Below are 21,617 nucleotides of genomic sequence, written 5' to 3' on the forward strand. Positions count from 1 at the left end.
TTCTTTTTCTCTCTCAAATAGAGTAGAATAGAATCTATTTTATCTGATATAAGTATTATGACTCTGGCTTTGTTTTGATTTCCGTTTGCAGGATAAATCTTTCTATCTGAAAGTGCCCTGAAGTCTAAAATCATTCTCTTAAAGGCAGCATATCAATAGGTCTTTGGGTTTTTGTTTTGTTTGAGTTTTTTTTTTTTTTTAATCGATTCTGACATCCTAAGTCTTCATGAGAGGGTTTAGTCCACTTACATTCTGAGTAATTATGTGTGTGTGTGTGTGTGTGTGTGTGTGTGTGTGTGTATGTATGTGTGTAACAAAAGTGCCATTGCGTTACTTGTTTTGTCACAATTTCTGGAGATTTCCCCTGATCCTTTCTTGTCTTTGTCCCTTTGGTCTTTCCTTTTCATTCGAAGAGTTCCTTTTAATATTATTTCTTGCAGGGTTGGTTTAGTGGTCATGTACTCCTTTAGTTTTTGTTTGGGAAACTCTTAATCTCTACTTCTTTTCTGATTACTAGCCTTGCTGGATAGTGTATTCTTGGCTGCAGATTTTGTACCATTCAGCATGTTGAATTTATCATGCCACTACCTTCTGACTTGCCAAGTTTCTGTGGAGGGATCTATAGCTAGCCTTATTGTTCTTCCCTTTTAAGTTAAAGACTGCTTTTAAGATTTTTTTCTTTCTCACTACATTTTGCAAATCTAGTTACAATAAGTCTTGGTGTTGTCCTGCTTTTGTTGATTTTGATGGGAGTTCTCTGTTTCCCCTGGATTTGTGTCTGTTTCCTTCTCTAGATTAGGAAAGCTTTTAACTTTGATTTCTTCAAATAAATTTTCTGCCCCCTTCTCTCTCTTCTTCTTCTTCTGGGACTCCTATAATACAAATGTTATTATGTTTGGTGAAGTCATTGAGTTCCCGAAGGCTATTTTTGTGTTCCATAATTCTTCTTTGTCTCTTTTATTCACCTATGTAATCTTCTGTTTCATTTATGCATTCCTCTGTTTTAACCATACTTATGTACACTGCATTCAGTCTGTTTCAAATCTCACTTTATTTTTCACTTCTGAATTTTTAAAATTTTTTACCTATGCCATAAGGGCCTCCCTTAAGACTTCCATTCTCTTCTCAAACCCAGTGAGTATCCTTACAATTATGGCTTTAACTCTCCATCAGGCATATTACTTATCTCTCTTTCAATTAGATCTCTGGCTGTAACCTTATCTTGTTTCATGCACCATGAATGCCACAGTATTAGCACTTTGACTAAGTCTCTGTCTTCTTTTCTGTGTTAGAAAAGCCTGTTATGTTTCCTGCTCCTAAGAGTAAGGGCTTCATCATTTCTGATATTATTTTAATCTTTTCTCTTTTTTTCCTAATCAATTTTGTAAACATTTTGCAATATTTTATTAGTTGTGTAAGTATTTTAAAGTCTCAGCTATTAGTTTCATTGATCTTCTGAAATTTCTATAGGCTTTATTTCTACTAGGATATTTCTTATTTCCTTTATTCTACTAACTTTGGATATTATTTGTTCTTCTTTTTTCCAATTCTTTTAGGTGTAATGTTAGATTGTGTATTTGAAAATTTTCTTATTTCCTGAGGCAAGCCCAAATCCCCATAAGCTTCCCTCTTAGAACTCTGATAATGTCAAAGGGTTGGAACTGATGTTTCCATTTTCATTTGTGTTCAGGTATTAAGTTCCTCTTTGATCCTTTTCTTGATGCATGTTGTTTAGCTTCCATGTATTAGTATCTTTTTTTTTTCCTTAAAATTGATTTCTAGTTTCATACTATTATAGTTTGAAATTATGCAGATATGATTTCAAACTTCTGAAGTTTGCTGAGACTTCTTTTGTGGCCTGGATTGTGTCTACATCACAGGGAAATGTTTCCTGTGGTTTGCTGTTTTGGGATGGAACATTCGGTATATAGGTGTTAAAGTACATCTGTCCTAATGCGTGGCTCAAAGCTACTTTTTTTTTCCTTATTGATTTTCTTTCTCGATGGTCTATGCATTGATGTGAGGTGTTAAAGTCCTTTACTATTGTTGTATTATTGCAATGTTTCCCTTTATGACTGTTAATATGTGATTTATATATTTAGAAGCTATTATAGTGGGTTCACAGGTATTTACCATTGTATGTTCTGGTTGCATCGATAACTTTATCATTATGGAATGCCCTTCTTTATGTCCTATTAGAGTCTATTTAAAATCTAGTCTGATATAAGTAATGCTAGCCAATCTTTTGTTTTGTTTTCCTTCCATTTGCATGGCATACTTCTTCCATTACTTTACTTTTAGTCTGTATGTCTTTAGGTCTGTAGCAAATCTCTTGTAGACAGCACATAGATGAGCCTTGTTCTTTCATCCATTCATTAATCTTATGTCTTTTCATTGGAGCACATAGTCCACTTACATTTAAAATAATTATTGATAGGTATTACTTATTCCCATTTTGTTGATCGACTGTTTTCGTAGTTCTCTTTTCCTTTCTTCTTCTACTGATCTACTTCCCTTGAGATAGTCTCTTTGGCATCATGTTTAGATTCCTTTATTTTTTGTGTATCTATTTTAGATTTTTGGTTTGTGGTATCCATGACGTTCATATGTAACATCCTATGTATATAGTAGTGTTTATTAAGTGGATGGTAGCTTAAGTAAGAACACATTTTAAAAGCACATTTTTATTTGCAAATCAATGTTTTATGATGTGATGTTATTTTTTACATCTTTTAAATTGTGTATCCCTTGACTAATTTTTATAGATGTAATTGATTTTACTACTGTCGTCTTTTAAACTTCATAGTAGCTTTAAAAATGATTGATCTACTACCTTTACTGTGTGTATGCTTTTACAAGTGAATTTTTTTCCTTTCATAATTTTTCTTCTAATTATGGCTTTTTCTTTTCCGCTTAAAAGATCCCCTTTAATATTTTTTGTAACATCAATTTAGTGGTAATTGACTCCTTTAACTTTTGTTTGTCTGGGACACTCTTTATTTCTCCTTTAATCTTGAATGATAACCTTGAGCCATAGGGTATTCTGGGTTGTAGGGATTTTCTCCCCCTTAGCTATTTGCAAGCCAGAAAGGAGAGGCATGATATATTCAATGTTTCTCCTGAAAATCCTGCTGATAGTCTTAAGGATTTTCCTTCTATGTAATTCTTTCCTTTTCTCTTGCTACTTGTAACAGTCTCTCTTTAATTTTTGCTGTTATAATTACAGAATTATTTAGCTTCGTATTGTTTGGATCTGCTTCCTGGATGTCTGTTCATTTGCCCAGATTAGGGAGATTTTTCAGCCATTATTTATTCAAATAAGCTTTATGCTCCTTTCTCTCTCTCTTCTTCTGGGAACCCCTATATAGCGCTAACAAACGTTAGGATGCTTGATGTTGGGTACAGAGGTCTTTTAACCTATCCTTTTTTTTTCTTCTTGCTGTTCACTCTGGTTACTCTCCACTATTCTTTCAGATTGCTGATCCGTTCTTCTGCATCCTCTAGTCGACTGTTCATCCAGTCTTCTCTCAAGTCTCGTGAGTATGTACATGACCATTTTTAAGCCTTTTAACAGATAGATTAGGAAAGAACCAAAAGAAACAGAAATAACCAGAGTTTTGTCTTGTTCTTGTTCCTGTGTACTAAGTCTCCTAGTCTTGGAAGTATTGACGTTAGGTGGAAGTATAATGTAGTGCCCAGCAGTGCAATCCCCCATGGTTATCAGAATCGGGTGTTCTAGGGGCATCCCCCCCTGTGAGGTGTATGCACCCTCCTATTATGGCTGGGCTGTGACTGTTTGCAAGTGCACTGGCCAGCAGGGCTTGCCCCCCAGTTAAGTGCCTGATAGGCCTGGCTACAGGGGCTTTGGGAGCACTTGTGGCTGAGGAAAGACCTCAGCCTGGCTGTTTGCAGTGACTCGGTGCAAAGACTTTAGGTGTGTTGATCGGAATATCCTCCCCCCCCCCACCCCCCCCCCCCACACACACTTTCTCAAAGCAGAAGTTGCTTGAGAAAGGCAGCAATAACTGGGGGGTTTCAGGACTCAACTATGTCTGCCTGGCAGGTGTGTTAGGTGGGGCAGGTTCAGGGGGGAGTACTAGGGCAGGGCATGCCTGTTAGCAAAATAAATGAAGAGTGTCACAATTAGTTCCTACAAGTGTCCAACCACCTAGGCTGGAGGGCAAGAGCAATTGGAGAGAGAAAAGATCCCTCTCCCTCCAGCACATAACAAATCTCCATGATCTTTCAAACCTTTTCTTTGGTGCTGGGTCACAGACTAAGTGACATAGCACACTCGTTCTTTATGAGCCAAGAATCATTTTACTATAACATTCTGGTTCTCTTGGACTCAAACCTTTCTAATTTTCAAAAGTCCTACTGCAGGGTCCCATGGCTGGGGGTACTCAATGTGGGATTTGACCAGCTTGCTTGTCAGGGATGATGTCCCTGCCTGTGATATCCTTTCCATATTTGGACTGGCCACACTATACCCATTCTGGTTCCTAATCATGTGTCTCCCCTTCCTATCCTTTTGATGTGGCCTTCTCTTTATGTCCCTAGTCCTTAGACTTAAGGGTTATTTGGGAGTGAGTTTATTACATGTAGTTTTAGCCTTCTTGGGTCCTAGGAGGACATGAGCTCAGCATTCTCCTACTCGGCCATCTTCCCCATTCTCTTCATTATCCTTTGGAATCATAATATATGGTTATCAGTTTGCAAATAAGTCACAATGGATATTCAAACTGTATAGTGGGGAGTACATTACTGACAGGGATTCCTTCATGATATAATTATGTGTGTGTGTGTTTATTTTTCCTGGCCATGCTTTAACAAATAACAGTGTGACTGTGTAAGATAGCAAAGTACATAACATGGGCCATTCAGTTCTGTAGTGCACAGTGTCTTCAGCGTGGGCACCACTAGACCATAGTGTCACATTTTGGTACTACTGAAATGTATTTACAAAAGGAGTATACCTTAAGAATGTTTCCAGTTTTAAAGATTCTGTTTAGCTCACCAATCAATTGGTAAGTTCATTCATGAATACCACTCTTCTTCATACAGCTATTTTCAAATCCTAACTCCTCATATTGCTAAGCTAAAAAAAAAAAAAAAAGTTTTAGCCACATGCTCCTCAAGCCTAGTTAGAGTACTGGAAGGAAATATTTTATTTCCTAGGGAGGAAAAAGCAAAGGCAGGGGGAACCTTGGATAGGAAGGTGAGATCTTGGACCATCTGGCGATAGTGTTAACTGTCCAGTGTTTCATTAAGAATTAATCTAGTTGGAGAGAGTGGAGAAAGATGGCCGAATAGGAGGATCCTGACCTCACCTCCTCCCACGGAAACACCAAAGCAACAACTACATGTATTGCAACTCATTCTGAAATTGACCTCTTCCACAGCTACAGATATAAGGGAAAGACCACAGAGAGAAGCACAGGATGGGCTGAGACAGAGTTGGGAACCACACTCCTGGAGCAGGAATGTACACACAGGAGAGAGATCACAGGTGTGGAGGAATAAGAGGGATCAAGCCTCACACCTGGGAATCCACACAAAGAAGATGAGCCTCTCCCCCTGCCCCCCCCCCCCACCTGATGTGTGGCTTTCAAGATCAGCTGGGCTTACCTCCAGGAACATCAGAGGGGTATAGAACACTGACTAGCTGCTCATAAGGAGCCAGTGCTTTATCATTCGGTCCAAGACTCAGCTCCAATGCAGCAGTTTGTAACGCACCTGAGTTACACAAGACAGAGATTTATTGACTAATTTTAGAATGTGTGCCGGAGAGACATGTATCAGCAGTTTACCCTGAGGATGGAAGAGCTGGCAGGTACTATTTGCATTGCCCTTTTTCAGCGTAGCTACCTGGAAACTTACTAGGGCCTGTTCTGACATTCTCCATTTACCTTGCTAGCACTCTTTGCCCCATTCAGGCAGGGGCCCCTGCAAAACAACTGCCAACTTACCACACATCCCATATGTCTCAGGACTATTGTCCTCTCGGGGTGACCAGCCCAATGCTTCACTCCGTGGCCAGCACCAGAGCCCCTAGAGAATCATTCCTGCTCCAGGGATGGGGAAGCTAGTCCTATCCACCAACATGGCCCCAGTAGTGAAATTCATGCCTCTCAGGCAGCTGTACCAGGTGCAAGTCTTGCCTGCCAGTGCACACAGGGTGGTCTGGTGAGTCACTGCTGACAGCCAGGATGAGCCTGCCTACCAGCATGCACACAGCCACTGGGGACATCTAGAGCATTTGGTTCTGGTGACCCGAGGGGATTGCTAACCAGGCACCACAAGACACCTACCTAAGGCCACACACAGAGACCCAATGAGGAGTAGAAGAATATGTTGCAAATGAAAGAACAAAACTTCAGAAAAAGAGCTTACAGAAACAGATAAAAGCAATCTACCTGATAAAGAGTTCAAAGTAATGGCCATAAAGCTACTAAAACGTGAGAGAAGACTGAATGAGAACTTCAACAAAGAGAAAATAGAAAAAGAATCAGATCTGAAAGACACCATAACTGAAATATACAATATACTACAAGGAATCAACAGCAGATAAGAGGACACAGAAGAATACAGCTGGAAGACAGGGTCCTAGAAAGCAACTACCCTGAACAAAAAGAAAGCCAAATTAAAAATAAAAGAAATGGGTTAAGGGACAAATTCAAGCATATTAAAATTCACATATTAAGGGTCCTAGAAGGGAAAGGGGCAGAAGACACATGTGAAGGAAGGACACCTGAATACTTCCCCACCTGGGGAAAAATCAGACGTCCAGGAAGCACAAAGAGCCCAAAACAAGATGAACCTAAGTGGCACACAACAACACATAGTAATTACAATGTTGAAAATGTCAAGACATAATCTTAAAAGCAGCAAGAGAAAAGGAAACAGTTACATTCATTTCAGCTAAAACTTTATAGGCCACTGGGAATAGCATGGCATATTCAAAGTGCTGAAAGAAAAACAAAAAACTTACTACCAAGAACACTCTAACTTCAATTCATTCAGAATTGAAGGAGAAACAGTTTCCCAGACAAAAGTTTATGAGATGTTGAGTGGAGAAGAAAATGCCATAGCTAGAAGTAAATTTCACTGGGTAAAGCAAACATGGAGTAATTGTATATCAGTCACTTATATCTACAAAAGTAGTCAAATCAAACAATACACAAAGAGGTAAAGTATGACATGTACAGAAAACATGGATGAGGAAGTGAAAGTACAGTGTTTTAGAATGTATTTGAACTTCAGCAACCATCAAGTTAATATAGACAGACTGCTAAATACATAGGATTTTATATGAAACTCATGGCAAGCACAAACCAAACACCTACAGTAGATACACAGCAATCGTGTAAATCATATCACAAGGGAAAACAACACGAGAAGAAAAAAGGGAGCAGACCCATAAAAATAATAGAAAAATCCCCATGTAAAAATGGCAACAAATACATAAATATCAACAATTATTTTAAATGTACATGGATTACATGCTCTAAAAGATATACAATGACTGAATATATTAAAAAAACAAAACCAATGATGCTGCCTATAAGGGACTTAATTCAGACCTAAAAACACATACAGACTGAAAGTGAAGGTATGGGACAACATATTTCATGCCAGTGTTGTGGGGCGGGGGGAGGTTGGGGTAGCAATATTCATACCAGACAAAATCTACTTCAAAATAAAGACTGTCAAAAGAGACAAAGAGGGCATGACATAATGATAAAAGGTTCAATCCAACAATAGGATATAACAACGGTAAATATCTATGCATCCAACATTGGAGCACCTAAATACATAAAGCAAATATTAACAAATTTAGAGGGAAGAATTTTTTAGTATGTATACACTAAGAGCAAAGTAGCAGAAAGAGAATTTACAAAACCAACCACATTTAAAATTGCATCAAAAAGAAGTCAATACCTGGGAATAAATTTAATCAAAGAGGTAAAAAAAACTGGTACTCTGAAAACAGTAAGACTTTGATGAAAGAAATTGAAGACAACACAAATAAATGGAAAGATAAACCATGCGCCTGGATTTTAAGAATGATGTTACAATGTCCATACTATCAAAAGCAATTGACATATTCAATGCTGTCCCTACCAAAATACTAATAGCATTTTTCACAGAACTGTAACAAATAATTCTACAACTTGTATTGAACCACAACAGATGCCAAATAGCCAAAGCAATCTTGAGAAAGAACAATAGCCCTGGAGAGTCTCACAATCCCAGATTTCAAACTCTATTACAAAGCTACATTAATAAAAACAGTATGGTATTGGCACAAAAATAAACACAAAGATTAATGAAACAGAAAAGAGAGCCCAGAAATAAACCCATGTTTATATGGTAAATTAATCTATGACAAAGGAGGCAAGAATATACAATGAGAAATAGTCACTTCAATAAATGGTGCTGGGAAAATGGAATAGCTACATTCCAAAGAATGAAATTGGGTCACTTTCCTGCACCCTACACAAAAATTAATTCAAATTATACTAAAGACCTAAATGTAAGACCCTAAACTGTGAAACTCCTAAAGGAAAGTGTAGGCAGCTAAGTCTTGAACACTGGCTTTTGCATATCTTTTTGGATATAACTCCCCAACCAACAGAAACCTAAGCAAAAATAAGCAATCAGGACACACACTAAAAATCTTTTGCACAGTGAAGGAAACCATAACCCAAACAAAAAGACAACCTACTGAATGGGATGTGATATTTGCAAATGATACATTCAATAAGGGGTTAATATCCAAAATATATAAGGAATTGACACATCTCAATGCCAGAACAAAACAAAAACACATAGAATCTGATTCTAAAATGCATACAAAGGACCTGGATGGACTTTTTTCTAAAGACAACATACAGATGGTCAACAAACACCTGCAAAGATATGTAAAATTTCACACCAGCCAGATTTGCTAAGGGAAGATCAGGCATAGCAAGTGTTGGTGGGCAAGAGAGGAGAGAGAAGTAAATAACTCAGTATTTATTGAGTATTTATGAGAAATACCGAGTATTACTGAGTAATACTGAGTATTGCTCAGGTACCTGAGTAATAAATCTCTCATGTACTGATGGTAGGAATGTAAATTGGTGTAGCCACTGTGAAAAACATACCTTGTGACCAAGGAATTCTACTGGCAGGTACCTGCTCAAAGAAAACAAAAACTCCAATATGTGTACCCTATGCTCTTTGTAGCATTATTTACAACAGCCAAGATATTGAAGCAACCTAAGTGTGTACTGACAGGTGAATGGATAAAGAAAATGTGGTATATAAACACAATGGAATAATATTGAGCCATAAGAAAAGAATGGTTATCTTGCCACTTACAACAGAGTTGGACCAAGAAGGCATTTTACTAAGAGAAAGAAATCAGAAAGAGAAACACAGCTATTTTATGAACAATAAAAATGAATGAGATCATAAATACACAGAACAAACTTGCCAAAGGGGAGGTTTGTGGGGAAACAGATGAAGTAGGGGAAGGGAATTAAGAGGTACAAACTTCCAGTTATAAAATAAATAAGTCATGGGGATGAAAAGTACAAAACAGGGAATAGACTCAAAAATATTTTAATAACTTTGTATAGTGACAGTAACTACACTTACTGTGGTACACATTTTATAATGTATATAATTGTAGACTTACTATGTTGTACATGGAAGCCAATATATATCTACTACACTTCAATCAAAACTAAAATTTAGGGACACCTGGGTGGCTCAGTCGGTTGAGTCTGACTTCAGCTCAAGTCATGATCTCATCCGTGAGTTTGAGCCCCGTGTTAGGCTCTGTGCTGACAGCTCTGAGCCTGGAGCATGCTTTGCATTCTGTGTCCCTCTGTCTCTGCCTCTCAAAAAAATTTAAAAATCAAATTAAAAAAAGAATTAATTTGGATGGAACTACAGTGAACCAGTCGGTGACAACAGCAGAAAAAATAGTGCTATAATTTTGGGGGTCATTAATCTAGCAGTAACTGATCATCTAGCTTCTGCAAATCAAGTGATTATGTGAAAACTCCTACAAGTGGGGGCTTTGTGTTACTCTTCGAAGTAACTGGGTCATTCTGTTTCCAAGTCTGATCACATTATAATTTCTGTGGCAGGGATCAATGATGTACCAAATAAGACTGGTAGTTAGAAATGGAATTAGACATGGTCTATAGTACAAAGTACTAGAAGCAAACATTCTATAGCTCCCATTTCAAGGCAGACGTCTTGAAAATGTTACAATATTTGGGTTTAAAAAATAGATTAGAAAGATTCATACTACGATCGTGTTATTTCCAATATATCAAACATGAAAAACCAAACTTTGAGGTGATGAAATCACATATATACTTGTCGCTTCTAATAGCCATTCGTAAAGTGGAGGAAATAGGAAAATATATTTTAAAATTCTTTTTGCGTATTATTTAAATTGCAGGCCTGACTTTCTAAACTGACCAGCTGCTAATCTGATGTGGAAGTCTTCTTTGTGCAATGAGTCCGCTGTTTCCAAGGCTTTTAGAAATGCTTGGTTTGCCACTAAACTATCTTCAATACGACATTCCCCGGAGCTATGTTCATCAGCGGAATAGTCCAAGTCTTCCCAGAACACACAACCCAGCATCCATGCATATGTACATGCAAGCATTTGCATACTACTCACTGTTTATGGATGTCAGAAGACATACCAAGTTGGAGACACAGGACAGTTGGCACTATTAATTACATCGTCATTAGGAATACCATCGTCCTTATTACACAAGGATGTTCTCGATGGTGATTAAACTTTCGGTCCAGCTGTTTCACAGAGATGATAGTGATGCTGCTACTATCTAAATCTTACTTACCGTGTGCTGAAGCTGTTGTAAGCATTTTCACATGCCGTATATCAACTTCTCTCACTAGTTCTATGGGGTTGCTACTATTTTACAGCAGACAAAGCTGCAGTACAGCGATGTTGAATACAACATAAGTGTACATAGCTATAAGTAAAGACCTTTGTTTCATGAAGTGTATTCAATAAATATGTGTAAAATAGAGGGATAATGACCACAGAAAGAAAGTCTGAGGCATGTTTAATTGAACTGCACATTTGTCACCCCCAGTACTCAAAGAATATCATTCAAACTATTTCGAATCGGCCTAAAATTTTTCAGAGCAATTCGAGGTTCTGTTCAATTCCATTAAAAAGTGAATTTTGTTTTGTTGTGCTTTAGTTTCATCTCAATACTGGAAATACTCTGACGTACTTTATATTGCCCTCAACCCTCTAATTGCATGTTTTGCTTCAGCTAGATAGTTTAAAAAAAAAATACTGAGGAGAAAATGAAGAAGTCTAGCTTCACAAACTTATTTTAAAAAGAGCACTGGGGTAGGGTCTGAATAAAGCTGTAAATGAAAAATAAGAAGTCAAAGATCCCTCTAACCACATCAGATAAAATGCTTAAACATGTTTCAGAATGGGATACTTTCAATCCAAATGTAATGAAAATAGAAAACTTCTATGGAAAAACCACATATGTTAACCAGTTGAATAAATTAGGCTCAACAAAACATGAGAAAGTACACTGGAAGAAATAATCTTGTTTAGAGGAGGAAATAGATTGGATAATATTATTTTGGAAAAAAAAAAACCCTAAAAACATGCCTTAATGTTGACTAAGTACCTAGATCCATTTCCTAGGATTTTGAGGAAAATAAAGTCATTATGTTTACTCCCACTTTTAACATTATATCAAAATTTGTATCAAAATTTAAGTCAACTTTGATTAAAACATAATATTATTAGTTAATATATTAACTTATTAATAAGTTAATATATTAACTTATTAATTTAACATAATATTAGTAAGTGAAAAGTAAGAAGACAATGTCTACACTGCTTTGGCATGGATATGATGCTTAGAAAGTAGCTGGAGGGTCAGGATTTAGCAACCGTATGCTAAATCCATAAAACCAGGTCTGAGTTTTTTAATTGAATATCTGTGAGGAAAGTATACTACCTTACTAAAGAGACAAATACACAGGGAAAAGTATTCGAAGATAAATTTCATAGTTAAAAGTAAGTGGGACTGTTCCAAAAAGGAAAAAAGTGATAGAGACAAGATTAAATCAGAGGAACCCTACTGATAAGAATGAAGAATATGTGGGATTCTTTAATGAGTTGGTCAACACAGTAACAAATGCCTTGCCTGATAATCCAACCGTCAACCAGCCTAAGGTCCTTACTATAATTAAATGATTGTGCAGTAAACTGTTACATCTGACTACAACCATATACTTTAGGCTCCAAAATGCCAGACCCCATATAATTGCTTCCTCACTGAGAGGAAAGGTAAAGGTAAAATCTTTATGAATGTATTCAGGAAACAGAAGCAAATGTGTACTAATTCTGAACCCTCACAACACAAAAGGTACAAAACAACATTGTATTAAAAATTCAAATGGGCCTTAGAGGTCCAAGATGGCAGCCACACAACCTACAACTACATATGGAGGAATGCCTCTTGAGGAAGAACTAAGGGGTGATTGAATGCTTCTGTACAACAGAAAGTAGAGGGAAGATACATAGAAAGGCAGGGTGACAGAGAAACAGTAACCCATCACTGTTGCTGCAAAATGCTGAACAGAGGGAGATCAGTGAGGGGCCCATGTGTAGATTTCTTGCCCTTGAAAAAAAAAAGTGATTTGAAGGACAGCTACACTTTAAGTGAAGGGAATCCATTTACTAACCCTAGAACTTCCCCACATGTGGGAGAATTACTGGATCTTTCTCCCAGCATCACAGGCACTGCCAAGTGCCGTAGTTTATGTTCCCCCTCCAACATGATAGCACAGACATAACAGTCTAGGTGCTCTAGCCAGCCTTCTAGGGCAGCCACAGTGATCCCTGGGCTCCCAGCCCATACTAGCTCCAGCTGGCCCACCAAGGGAACTATAGTGTGACCTTCATGAGGAGAACCCAAACCTGTTTCCAGTCTAACTCCAGCCACCTTAACAGGTGGCCTGCACACACCTGAGAAGCATGTGGCCAGTGCCCACTCAAATGCCATCCGTCTCACCACAACACCCACTGTATGGAGTACCCCAGCCTATGCCTGCTCTACCTCCAGTTATCTTGCCAGCATGGTCCAGGCATGGAGTACCCTTGTCCATACCCACTCCAGTCACCCTGCCAAGGTGAATGCAACACCCCATCAGGCATCTGTTCCAGTTGGCCCTCTAGGCTGGCCCCCATATGGAGTGTGCCAGGACTTCCAGCACATGCCAGCTCCAGCTGTAGCTATTCCTGTGTAAAGAACACTGCAGGAATTGCCTGCTTCAGCTTTAGACTTTCTGCCATTGTGGCTCTGGTGCAAAGCATCCTGGAGATGTCTGGTTTGGGGCTCTTACAGCTCCAGCTATCCTTTTGGGGTGGCCATAGTGCAGAGCAACCCAGGAACCAGATCCTACACCTGCTCTAACCAGCCAGCCAAAGCCACAAGGTATGTACAATTTCTACACAGTACGTTCCTACACAAGGCACCTCGTTTAAGACAGGAAAAGTAGCTGTTCCACCTAATTCATAGGAACAAATATAGAAAAGAACACAGAGTGAGAAAGCATAAAACTGTGTTCCAAATGAAAGAACAAAACCTTAGAAAGAACCACCTGAAATGGAGATAAGCCATCTACTTGGTAAAAAGTACAAAGTAATGATCACAAAGGTGCTCCAGGGACTTGAGAAAAAGGTGGATGTACTCAGGGACAATGTCAACAAAGGGACAGAAAATACGAAAAAAAATATCAAATTTGAATAAAATGAAAATTAGAATCAACAGCAGATTGGACCATGCAGAAGAACTGATCAGTGATTTATAAGACAGGGTGGTGGAAAGCACCCAAGCTGAACAGCAAAGAAGAATTTAAAAATTAGGATGGCTTAAGGAAATTCTGTGACGAAGTCAAGAACAGTAACTTTCACATTATGGCCCTCCCAGAAGAAGAAGAGACAGAGGAGGTAAAACACTTATTTGAAAAAATGATAGCTTAAAGTATCCCCAACATGGGAAAATAAGCAAATATCCAGGCCTATGAAATACAGAAAGCCTTTTCCAAGATTAACACCAAAGAGGTACACAAGACATATAATAATTAAAATGGCAAAAATAAAAGAGAATCTAAAAGCAGAAAGACAAAAAACCAAAAGTTACATACCAGAGAAACCCAATAAGGCTATCACTGATTGTTCAGTAGAAACGTTGCTGACCAGAAGGGTGGGACATGATATATTCAAAGGGCTGAAAGAAAAAACAGAAACAAAAATATAACCAAAAATATTGTGCACAGCAAGATTATCATTTAGAATTGAAGAAGGAATAAAGAATTTTAAAGAAAAACATGATTTAAAGGAGTTCATCACCATTAAACCAGCCTTACCAGAAACATTAAAGGGACTTCTCTATATGGAAAAGAAAAGGTCATCAGTAGAAGAAAATTATGAAAATAAAAAAATTTCATTGGTAAAAGCAAACATACAATAAAAGTATTAGATTAATCACTTACAAAGGTAGTATAACATTAAAAGACACTAATAGTAAAATCAAGTCTATCTAAAAAAATAAAGGGTACACAAAATGACATAAAATGTGACAGTTATATTTAAAAATATGGAGGGGGATAATAAAAACGTAGCTCTTTTAGAAGGTGTTCATACTGCTATATACATAGGATTTTATATATGGACCTCACAGTTCACAAAAGGAAAACCTATGATTCATTCACAAAGGTAAAGAGAAAGGATTCCAAACATGACACTAAAGAAAATCATCATATCTATCCCAAGGGAAGAGAAAAAAGAAGGAACAGAGAACTACAAAAAAAAAACCCAGAAAACAATTAAGAAAATGGCAGTAAGTACCTATCTATCAATAACCACTTTAATGTAAATGAAATAAATGATCCAATCAAAAGAGTATCTAAGTGGATAAGACAAAACCAAAACAAACAAAAACAAAAACGAAGTACATTCTTCCCACAATAGATTCACGTCAGAACTAAAGACACATACACTCTGAAAGTAAAGGTGTGGAGAAATATACTCCACCTAAAAGAAAGAAGGAAAATAAGGCTGGATTAGCAATAGACATTATGTATGTATGTACGTATGTATGTATGTATGTATATATGTACTTATTTATTTCATGTTTGCTCATTTGAGAGAGAGAGAGCGTGAGCAGAGGAGGGGCAGAGAGAGGGAGACACAGAATCCAAAGCAGGCTCCAGGATCTGAGCTGCCAGCACAGAGCCAGAAGTGGCGCTCGAACCCACAAACCCTGAGATCATGAACCGAGTTGAAGTCAACTGACTGAGCCACCCAAGCACCCCAGCAATAGACTTTAAAATCAAAACTGTAACAAGAGACAGAGAAGGGTATTACAGAATGATAAAAGGCTGAGTCCAACAAGAGGAAGTAACAATTGTAAATATCTGTGCTTCCAACACAGGAGGATCTAAATATAGAAAGTAAATATTAACAGATAATAAAGGAAGAAACTGATAATAATATAATAACAGTAGGGATTTTAACACCCCACTTGTATCAATGGATAAATCATCCAGATAGAAAATCAACAGGGAAACAATGGCTTTAAATGACACCTTAGACCAGATGGACTAAAAAGATATATGCAGAACATTCTATCCAAAATCAACATAATAAACATTCTTTTCAGGTACATATGGAACATTCTCCAGGATGTATCACATTAGGCCACAAAAAAAGTTTCAAACATTTTTAAATGGTTGAACTAATAAAGCTTATTCTCTGGCCACAAGGTTATGAAACTAGAAATAAATTTCAAGAAGAAAAAAATCAACAAAATACAAACAGAGGCAAATAAAAAAAAATATATTACTCAAAACCTAGAGGCTAAGGAGCAAAATCAGAGAGAAAATTTAAAAATATCTAGAGACTGACAAAAAAAGAAAGAAACAGAATGTTTAAAATTTGGGGGAATGCAGCAAAAGCTATTCTAAATGGGAAATTTATAGCAAAATAAGCCTACCTCAAAAATAAGGAAAAATCTCAAAAATAACACAATCTAAACTTTGCCTAGAGGAATTAATAATACGAACAAAGTCCAAAGTTAGGAGAAGGAAGGAAATCATTATGATCATGTAAACTATTAAGAAAATAATAGGGGAGCACCTGTGTGGCTCAGTCAGTTGACTGCCCAACTCTTGATTTGGGCTCAGGTCATAGCAACAGTCATGAGATTGAGCCCTGCATAGGGCTCCATGGTGAACATGGAGCCTGCTTGGGATTCTCTCTCTACCTCTCTCTCTGCCTCCTTTTCTCTTCCTCTCAAAATAAACAAACATTAAAAAAAAAAAAAAAAAAATAGAAAAAAATCAAAACTGAGGGTTGGTTCCTTGAAAACAAAAACAAAATTGATAAATGTTTATCCAGAGTTATCAAAAAAAAAAAACAAAAACAAAAAAGGAGGACTCAAATAAAAGTAGAAATAAAAGTTAAAACTGACACCCAGAAACAGAAATACAAATAATAAAAGAGACTCGGTAAAAATTATAAATCAGGGGCACCTGGGTGGCTCAGTAAGTGTCCAACTTTAGCTCAGGTCATGATCTCAGGGTTTGTGAGTCTGATCCCCACATTGGGCTCTGTGCTGACAGCTCACAGCCTAGAGCTTGCTTCACATTCTGTGTCTCCTTCTTTCTTTGCCCCTCCCCTGCTCGTCCTCTCTCCGTCTCTCAAAATCAAATAATCATTAAAAATTTTAAATCAACAAATTGGAAAACCTAGCAGAAATTGATAAATTCCTAGAAACATATCTTTAAAAACTGAATCAGGAGAAAATAGAAAACCTAAAAAGACCAATTACTAGTAATGAAATAAAATCAGTGATCAAAAGCTCCCAATGAACACAAGTCCAGGACCAGATAGCTTCACATATTAATTTTATCAAAATTTAAAGAAGAGCTAATATATATCCTTGCCAAAATATTCCAAAAATTTGAGGAAGAAACTTTTCCCAATTTCTATTATGACCCTGCATTACCCTGAAACCATAACCAGACAAAGACACTATAAAAAAAAGTTAAAATTAGGGGCGCCTGGGTGGCAGTCGGTTCAGCGTCTGACTATGGCTCAGGTCATGATCTCAGGGCTCGTGGGTTCGAGCCCCACATCAGGCTCTGTGCTGACAGCTCAGAGCCTGGAGCCTCTTCAGATTCTGCGCCTCCCTCTCTCTCTGACCCTGACCCACTTGCATTCTGTCTCTCTCTCAAAAATAAATAAACATTAAAAAAAAAAAAAGTTAAAATTACAGGAGCCCCTGGGTGACTCAGTTCATTAAGTTCCAGAGTTTGGCTCAGGTTCTTTGAAAACATAAACAAAATTGATAAATGTTTATCCAGAATTATCAAAACAAAAAACAAAAACAAACAAAAAAAGGAAGACTCAAAGTTAAAACTGACACGCAGAAACACAAATACAAATATTAAAAGAGACTCTGTAAAAATTACAAATCAGGGGCACCTGGGTGGCTCAGTCATTTAAGTGTCCAGCTTTGGCTCAGGTCATGATCTCATGGTTTGTGAGTTTAAGCCCTGTACTGGGCTCTGTGCTGACAGCTTAGAGCCTGGAGTCTGCTTCAGGTTCTGTGTCTCCCCCTCTCACTGCTCCTCCCCTGCTCACAGTTTGTCTCTATCTCTCAAAAATAAATAAAACATTAAAAAAAATTAAAATTACAGACTAATATCCCTGATGAACATAGTTACAAAAATCCTCCACAAAATATTAGCAAGCCAAATTAAGAGGATCATTCACCACCATCACCTGGGTTTTATTCAGGGGATGCAAGGATGGTTCAATATCTGTAAATCAATTAACATATATATCACATTAATAAAAAAAACCAAAAATCACATGATTATCTCAACAAATGGAAAAAAAGGCATATGACAAAATTAAACATCGATTTGTGATTAAAAAAAAAAATCTCAACAGAGTGGGATTAGAGGGAACATAGCTCAACATAATAAAGGCCATACATGAAAAACCCACAGCTAACATTGTATTCAATGGTGAAAAGCTAAAGATTTTTCTTTAAGATTAGGAACAAGGCAAAGTTGTCCACTCTTACTACTTTTATTCTGCATAGTACTAGAAGTCCTGGACACAGCAGTAAGACCAGAAATGAAATAAAAGTGTCCAAATTGATAAAATTGATAAGGAAGAAGTTATACTGTTACTCTTTGTAGTGACATATTCCATATAGAAAATCCTGAAGACTCCATCAGAAAACTAAACATATAAATAATTTCAGTTAAGGTATAGGAATCAATAATCAATATACAGCATCTGGTACGTTTTTACACACTAAAAACAAAGTAGCAAAAAGAAAATAAGAAAACAGTTCCATTTACAATTGCATCATAAAAAAATAAAATACCTAGGAATAAATTTAACAAAGGAGATGAAAGTCCTGTACTCTGAAAATTATAAAACCTGGATAAATCAAATCAGAGATGGCACAAATAAATGAAAAATATATACCACTAATAAGAATATTATTAAAAAACCTATTCCACTGAAACCATTCAGTGCAGTCCCTAACATGATACCATAGTATTTTTCACAGACCTAAACAAAAAAATCCTAAAATTTATAGGGAAGGACAAAACACCCTGAACAGCTAAAGCAATCTTGAGATAAAACAACAACAACAACAACAAAACAAAACAAAACAACTAGAGAGCTATCACAATCTCAGAACTCAAGCTATTTTATAAAGGTATAGCAATCAAAACAGTATGGTACTATACAAAGTAGACATGTAGATGAGTGGAACAGAATAGAGAACCCAGAAATAATCCCATGCTTATATGGTCACTTAATCTTCAATAAAGGAGGCAGGAATCCACTACAGGAAAGGCAGTCTTTAATAAATGGTTATGGGAAAACTGGACAACTACATACAAAAGAATGAAACTGGACCATTTTCTTACACTACAGACAAAAATAAACCCAAATGTATTAAAGACCTGTATTAAGACCTAAAACCACAAAACTCCTAGAAGAAAATATAAACAGTAATCTCTTGAACATTGATCTGAATCTGTCTCTTCAGGCAAGGGAAACAAAAGCAAAATAAACTATTAGGGCTACATCAAACCAAAAAGTTTTGCAAAGCAAAGGTAACCATCAACAAAATGAAAAGGCAGCCTACTGAATGGAAGATGTCTGAAGATGATTTAGCTGATAGGATGTTAATTTCCAAAATATATAAAGTCCTCCTACAACTCAAAAAAAAAAAAAAGATTAAAAAATGGGCAGAGGACGAGAATATATATATTTCCAAAGACTTACAGATGGGCAACAGACACGTGAAAAGATGCTCAACATCGCTAATCATCAGAGAAATGCAAATCAAAACTACAATTGAATATCACTCTTTTGGCTAGTGTCAAAAATACAATAAATGACAAGTGTTGGCAAGGATGTGGAGAAAAGGGGACCCTCACGCACTGTTGGCAGGAATATAAAACTAGGGCAGCCAGTATGGAAAACTGTATGGAGGATCCTCAAAAAAGTACAAATAGAAATACCATACGACCCGGTAATTTCACTCCTGGTTATCTGCCATAAGAAAATGGTAATGCCAATAAAAAAAATGAAAATACTAATTCAAAATATATATGGATCTATGCAGTCCTATGTTTACTGCAACATTACTTACTATTTGCAATAGCCACAATATGAAAGCAACCTAAGTGTCCAAATGGATAAAGAAGATGTGGTATACCAAATGAAATATCACTTATTCATAGAAATAGATATAATTTTGCCAGTTCCAGCATCACAGACTGACTTAGAGGATATTATGCTAAGTGAAATAAATGAGACAGAAAAAGTCAGAGACAGTAGGATTTCACTTATTTGTACACTTAAAAAGCAAAACCCACAACAGAAATAGAAATAGGCTGATAATTATAGACAACAAAGCAGTGGTTTCCAGAAGGGGAGTCTGGGGGGGGGGGGGATAGGTGAAATACATAGAAGAGATTAAAAGGTACAAACTTGCAGTTATGAAATAAATAATTCATGAGCATCTAAAGTATAGCATGGGAAATGCAGTCAACAATATTATAATAATTTTATATGGTGACAGATGGTAACTAGATTTACAGTGATCATTTTATAATGGATACAATTGTTGAATCACTATGTTTTTGAAATATTGTACAACTATATTTGAATTAAAAATTTAAAAATACAAATAGAAAAGGAGAAGCAGTCTTTATATTAAAGAGAAAGGATAACCCTAAAACTTATCTTTTCAGCTGGAAAAGTGCTATCTATTCAGAGAACTTGATAGAAGATCATGAGATCTTTATGAGCAAAGATTTAATGTTTTCATTCCCAATACATTTACACTGGTGTACACAATGTTTACTATAGAATAGACTCTCAATAAATATATATTTCAAATAAAATCTTATCATGTTACATCTACTATGGAACTTCCCTTTTGAAAATATTTAACCAGAATTCTATAAATCCTTTACATTCAATTTCTGACTTACAATGCAAAGGATAGAGGAACACTTTCAATGGCATCAAAAGAAACAATGTGAGAAATCTAGAATGTAAGACATTTTATTAGACAACTGGTGGGGTTTCTTCAAAACTCCATGAAAGTCATAAAAAGGTATTTTTAAAATTAAAAGAAACACAAATTAATTATAACATTAATATGTTATGATCAAGAGGTTTTGCATGAAACTGAATATGATGTAAATGTTAGATGGTGTCAGGGAATTACTGGTAGGTATGATAAAGGTATTAAGTGGTACTTAACACAATGTCGTTATTTCCTATTGATCCCATACTGAAGTACATAAGGTGAATGCTATGATTTTTGTACCTCACTATAAAATTATTCTAGCAAGTAGATGAAACAAATATGCCAAATGTTAAAAGCTGCTAAGCCAGTGTTGGGTATATTGTTACTCATTATATAATTATTTTCATATGTTTGAAAATATTATAATAAAAAAATAAAGTTATAAAAGAAAAAAAGAGAATTATTGGTGGAGTAGCAAAGACTTTTTCCCCAATCTACATCAATATATGAATTGACATTTTTATTTAATTCAAGTCTCAAAATTCCTTATTTGGGGAATAAAAACTTTCTAAGAATTCTATCCCTTTGATACATTAATTTCAGGTTTGATTTGATACATTCTATAATAATAACAGCATTTTTATTTTCTTTGTGCATTCAATACCTTCCTCTTCAATAATGTCTTCTAAGAAAGATGAAAAAAAGGAAGAAAGAAGGGAGAAATGGAGGGAAGAAATAAAAGAAGGAAGGAGAGAATGAAAAAAGGAAGGCAGGCAGACAGGCTGGCAAGCTGGATTACACTCGATTGGATGCAACTAAACTTTCTCATCAGTTAAAATTTCCCACAAGGTCCTTGCTTGAGGAGTTATAGGAAAACATAGAAAGTGACTCCTAAAGGCAGGCATCTCTTATGAATGGCATGCATTTTTTGAGCATTATGTGCAATTTCAGAGATAACCCAGT

General features: G+C 36.4%; 1 long non-coding RNA gene across 3 annotated transcripts in view; it reads right to left on the minus strand.

Annotated features, from left to right (window-relative positions):
• Positions 1-21,617, minus strand: part of LOC121010567 (uncharacterized) — a 191,944-nt gene that overhangs the window by 39,557 nt on the left and 130,770 nt on the right. For all 3 annotated transcript variants that reach the window (XR_005781235.1, XR_005781233.1, XR_005781234.1), the window contains 2 exons: positions 14,221-14,303; positions 5,629-5,736 (listed from right to left, as the gene is read on the minus strand). This is a non-coding gene — a long non-coding RNA (uncharacterized LOC121010567). The remainder of the gene's footprint in view (positions 1-5,628; positions 5,737-14,220; positions 14,304-21,617) is intronic.

This window comes from Herpailurus yagouaroundi, unplaced genomic scaffold (genome assembly GCF_014898765.1).
Source record: "Herpailurus yagouaroundi ecotype Mexico unplaced genomic scaffold, PumYag 192, whole genome shotgun sequence".
NCBI lineage: Eukaryota > Metazoa > Chordata > Mammalia > Carnivora > Felidae > Herpailurus > Herpailurus yagouaroundi.